Genomic DNA, 6,208 nt, shown 5'->3' with positions numbered 1-6,208 from the left:
TGGCTAAAAAAATCAGCACTCTTATGCTAGACACCCCCTTACTTGTTTTCCACAAAATATGTGAACAAGACCTCTGCCCGTGAGCTGGGGCTTTACTGATATGGCTACATTTCTAAGATAAAGAAGTTACCAACTGGGCTCCGTGATAACACCTGGCAGGGGGCAAAAATAAGAAAGGTAAGAAAAAGCTCTCCCCCTTCCACGTGTCCTTGAAAAGTTAACTTGCCCAGAACAGAGGAAAAAACAGAAACAAAAACTGGTTTTTTGAACATCTGCAGACTGTGAACTTCTGAGCCCCTTCCATGTTGGGTACAAAATTCTGAAATTACCTAAACTTGAGTTTCAGGGGATTAATTGATTACAACAGAAGAAATGCCCTCTAAATCTGGTTGCAACCAAATAGGACGGTTTCCCTGTCTTCGGTGCTATCTTAGGAGCCTTACCTACAACAGCCTAATTCTATATAATTAAACATTGTTTATGTTTTAAAGAAATGGACAACAGATGTGATTAATTGTGTAATGGTGCAGATGTTTCCCAGAGTGCTCTAACATGATGCAGATTCATTTGAAGATCAAATAGGGGGGCATACAACCCGTTTCCACTGGGAACATATATCCCTCACTTTAGCCATCCTATTAGGAATAGGAGTTGCTGCAGGGTTGGGCACAGGAACCACTGCACTGGTCCATGGGACACAACAAATGACCCAATTTGAAGCAGCAATAGACCAAAACAAAGATATTAGATACCTCCATCAGAGCTTTGCATGAATCTTTAACCTCTCTCTCTGAAGTTGTTTTACAGAACAGGAGAGTGACACAAAACACACACACACAGAAAAAAATAGCAATATATATGTCAATAAAAATTCATCATAAAATATATATTATCCACAGATCCAAAAATATTCATTTTACTGAACATGGATTTATGCATAATGTTGTTCAACTAGGAAGCTCACCCATAGGTTGAATATTCAGTTCCAACACGGTTTAGTAGGAGTGATCTCTTCTCACAATTTGTACCTGCCAAGTCATCTACCTCACAAGAATGTATTTGTGGTACCACGTAGGATTCTTTATATGCATATAAAAATACATGTGCTGAATAGGCTACAGAGAAAGGGAGACAGGAATTCACATATTTGTTTACTTTAAAAAAACATGGAGAACTATTTCAATAAAAAATTGACTAGATTTAACTCCTACTCTGTATCATGCATAGGCAAGTCCAAATATACACCGTGCCTCCTCTGAACTGCTTGTATTTCTATTCTGTTTGGGTTATATTTCTCCATCTTATTAGGATTAGTAGTCAGAGTCTGGTCGGGTATGTATCAGTGTCAGGGATTCAGTATTTCGAATGGAAAATAGGAAATTGAATCCAATGTGTATTCAAATATATGCTACACAAAAATCTTCCCACTCTCATCCAGAACAATGCTTTAATATTACCTTCGCCTCAAGTGAGACACAATTATAGGAGAAGAGTTAGAAAATCTGTGAATACCTATCTGGAATGGAAAATGCTCCAGATTTCACATCTTTGATGGAGGTAGAGGATTTTCTAAAAGTAAGGCACGGGGTAAACACTCCACAAACATGGAGCTCTGCTGGCCTAAAGACTTTTTGAGAATCTGCCTCTGAGGTCGGGCACTTGAAATATAGGTTGTTGTCAGGAGCTTTAGCTTCTTTTGTAGTGAGACCATCAAAGCTGGGTCTCCATCTCTTTGACCTGAAGAACCTGGTTTCTTATTTTCCAATGAACATGAGGCAGCAGGCCTGAATCATCTCTTTGTAGGTAAACTGTGACCACTGGTGACTTAGTGTCTCTCTGAGTGAACTGTGAAGCCATTTCGTCCTCCTCCACTTTTTGTGGTGTTGTTCCTGCTGCACTGGGAGTTTGATATTCGCTTCATGAAATACAAAGATTCCAACTGGGACACAGTGCTGGAGGGAGTTCTGTCACGTGTGGTGGGTCAGGGTCTGCAAGAGAATGCACCAACCAGGCTTCTATCCCTCATAGCTTGCCCCATTGCCCCTTGTCCATATCAACCTGATTCTGAACATTGCCCTGAAACCTCTCCATATAACAAGATGACATTACATATAAGGATCTGCTGGCTGCACCATGTCAGTCACAAGCCATTTGGAATCCAATGGTAGATCCTCATGGCCCTACCACGGATATTTTAACACACACCTGCCCACCACTGTTCTAGGCCCACTACTCAGCAGACTCCAAAGTACTGGCATCTCTGTTCTACACCATTTTCATGAAACCCAGTCAATCAGGCACTGTCTTGTATACTCATGATCAGCAACAGGACATTCAAAGGTTCTCCAGTGCCACCTGGTCATGGGAATTTCAATAATTACATGGTGTTCTTCTAGTCATTTTTTAAGGATGAAGATGGAGGCACTGTGGGTTTCACTTCATTCAAGAACCATTAAATGTTGAGGAAGCTCATTTCAATGAAAGTTCTGGAGAACTCTCACAGGCAAGGCTTACCAAAGAGAGGCCAAAAGATCACATGAAGCTAGGCCAATTGAGGTCTACAATGTTAGGTCTATGTGTGTTTTGACTCTCAAATATGGCTGCCAAGTCTTTCACAATAAAATCATATGATATCATGGCTGATATTCCCAGTGCTCTGTGGAAAGCCACCCTGAGCCCATGTCTCAGTTTCCAAGGGTGACTCTCATGCGTGGCCTCCTGAAGTCCCATCACAATTCATGGAAATACTTCTCTGAGGTCAGTTCCACAACACAGTCACTAAGGGGAATCACACCAGAGTTCAAGCCCAGGTGGACCCAGACCTTTCTTCCAACCACCACACAAATGACCACAATTAAAACCAAAACTCTCCCACATGGCCCTTATCTTCTTCCATATAGCCACTCTGGTAACCTCTGGCTGGAGGATTCCATGAGGTCTCAGCCAAAGAGAGTGTCCAAAATAGGCTCCCTTTCCCCTATTTTGCCTAAAGTCAGAGTGGCCTGGACACCCTTTCCATGAACCAGGAGTGATCAATTAAGCCTCCCATTAATACTGCTCTGTTTCTCCAATTTGAGGCCTACTGACTTTCAGGTATAGATTCTTTATGTGATTTGAAGTCATGCGAAAACCCAAGCACCTCTGCAGGGCTTTGAAGAACTCGTTTGACCCAAAGAATACCTATTCTTACTTGATGGAGGTCAGGAACCTAACAGAGGAAGGCAAGAGACTTCATCCACAATGACTGATCTTTTGGCAATTATGGTTTTGGATGCAGACATGGGATCATTCTTTAGATCCATCAGGTGCTGAGAATCAAAGTCACAGCCACATACAAGGCCAAGAGGCTAAATCAGACACATCCCTTTCCAAAGCAATTAAGCAAAGAGCCACAGGTGATGCCCATTCATTTCCATTTGAAAACTGTATTCTTCAGGCTTCACAAAGGGGTGGCCTGAATCAAAGTCCTTCCTGACATTCTGGGCAACAGAACAATAGGTAAGCAAAAGGCCCAAAGCAGGGTATATCCACTGAGACTTTCCTGGTCACACTGATATCTGAGTTTTTTGAGATGCTGGCCATTCCCTTCAGCTATCCTGTACATGGCCATGTCAAAGACCTTGGAGGTGGTACATATCTTGGACACAAAACCATGAGCCAATTCTGGAGAGTGGCCAGAATTCAGGAAGAAAACAGCGACTTAGGAAGGTAGTAGGTATTGCCCATCCATAAGGCAAGCTGCACTCCATTCATAAATTGGGCAGGATGAATACTGGGAAGCTTTCTACTAGACAGGACACATCCATTATTGCATTCTCTTTTCTCATGTCTACAACAGTGGACACAGTGGGATACACAGACATAGAAACACTCATCTTGTCAAACGACTTACTAGAAACAGTTCACTTCAAACCAAACAAACCACCTTTCCTACCTATTATCAGAACATGAGACAAAACCACAAACCCACACTCACAAAGGCACCTCCTTCCTTCAAGTATGTGTGTGTCTCTCCAGAGTTTACTCTGAGTGGTGGGCCATACTATGTTCCCCCGAAATGGCCTGTCCTTTTTCAGATCTGGTTTCCTTGGCCAACTCTGTGAAGTTGTCAGGAAAAAGTGATGAGCCACTACCTACTTTCTCAGGAAAAGTCCCTCTTCAGAGCTCTCCTGGCATTTGGCCATACTCAACTCAGTTGGTACCGAGAAAGACTGACTCTGTCCTTGGAAAATCCAAACAACTGAGCCCACTGGGACTGGGACTGGGATTGCCTCTCGGTGTCTGGCTTCTTGGATAGCATTTTCAGAGAGTTCCATCATCAAGTAAATGAGGTATGTCACATTCTTTGGAACTGAATGAGGCCACTGCCTTGGCAACCCCTTTGTCCTAACAGTTGCTTCCAAGGGTCCCATGAGATGGAAGCTGCCCCTACTTCCTGTGACACTTTCACAAGTTAGAATGGTATATCATCCATAGGCACCCGGGAACAGTTCTCCACACAGGCCTGGTTTGGTCCATCTTCTCTACAATTAGGAGAGAGAGGCTGATTCAGACTCATCCCTTCATCCTGACCAGGTTGTTTGCCATGGAAGATGACTTTTGCTCTCTCAGGTCCTTCATACCTCCCTACAACTTCTCCAGGTATCATTTCTGCATTCACCTTTGAGGTTTTCAGCAGGTGGAAGGTCCCCTACTTTCCTGTATTTTAAGAACAACTCTGTCCCTGCTCTTCTGTAAATTGAGATTGAGGGAACAGTGTATGTTTAGGATTAATAACAGGTTCGATTTGGGTTAGGAATCATTCTGTGTGATGAATAATGGTATTGGGAACCTGCGATATTTACAAAAACATAGAGGTGAAATATAAGTATGGAAACAGAAATCTAGGTATGATTTTAAACCCAGAATGGCATTGAGCCCTTGGTTGGGATACTTAGCTTTGAATTATGTTCTGTAACCATGTCTCAGATAATTCGATATACAATGTCACAGGACCTTGTACCTGGGTAGATTGAATGTAGAAGAGAACATCTAGTCAAAAAGCGATAGTAGGTAGGATTAGGAAGATAGTCAGTAGGTTTAGGAAGAAGAGTGAGTATAGGATTTGGACCAAAAGTTCTTTAGCAATAGGGTTTCGGTTAGAGAGTGAATGAAAATGTCAGCATATGTGAAGAGTCAGTCACAATGATGAACTGGGGAAAATATGTAGGAAATCAGGCATCAATAGAGACAATATGAAATCAGGCAAAGTATAAAGTGAGTGATAGGATTAGACATTTTCAAGAGGGTTGAGTTTGAATATATAAGCATTGGAAGAAACAAATATGATGTCACCAATAGGATTGACATTTGAGAGCATTAGGCAACCTGGACATGGATTTTTTTAGTTATCCATGTTCACTTTTCTTTTACGCTTTGGTACAATCATAAGTGTGACCATTACATTTTTTGTTCAGAATTTTACTGTGATAAAATGTATATGTGGATCAGGTGACATGAGTATTTCTTCCACCATTTCTGGGAGCAATATTTTGAAGACATATACAGTAGTGTTAGGGGTACAAAGAGGTGTACCCTGTGTCTATGAATATAGAGATAATGCATGAGTAGACCATCCTGTGAATAAATAATATTACTGGTTCCACTTTAAATAATGGAATTGACATCTGAAACTATACAGGAAATCTTATGTTGATATACAATCATTTATTCCAACCAGTTATACATCTAATGGAAATATTAGGATTATGGTTTATCATGAAGGGTGTTTGAGTTTTGCTTCATAAGTGATTATAAAAAATGAAAATATTGTGATTGGAAAAAAGTCTTATGAAAAGACCATTCAAGAATCATGGAGGAATACATGTGTTCTGAAGCAGGAAGTGATTGATCATGAAAAAAATGCCTATATGTTTTCTAACTTTTGGATGAAATATATATCCTATGATGTGCATAAACTGAAGAAATAGTAATGTACCAGTGTTGAATAAAAATGAACTGCAAAATACACATCATGTCCCACAGGAATCTAGTTGCATTGATGTTAAACTAGGTCAGTTACTGCAGAAATATTAGAATTTGTATGCACCTTTCACTGAAGTTAGTTTTCAGTACTAGGAAACAAATATGTATTTCAGGTTGATGAATATTTCTGAGAATAATCTTGTAAAAAGTTGATTATTAATCCACATACATGAACATGAATGAA

This window comes from Callospermophilus lateralis, unplaced genomic scaffold, assembly GCF_048772815.1.
Source record: "Callospermophilus lateralis isolate mCalLat2 unplaced genomic scaffold, mCalLat2.hap1 Scaffold_51, whole genome shotgun sequence".
NCBI lineage: Eukaryota > Metazoa > Chordata > Mammalia > Rodentia > Sciuridae > Callospermophilus > Callospermophilus lateralis.
The sequence above is the reverse complement of the archived record's forward strand: the minus strand, read 5'-3'. Positions refer to the sequence as shown.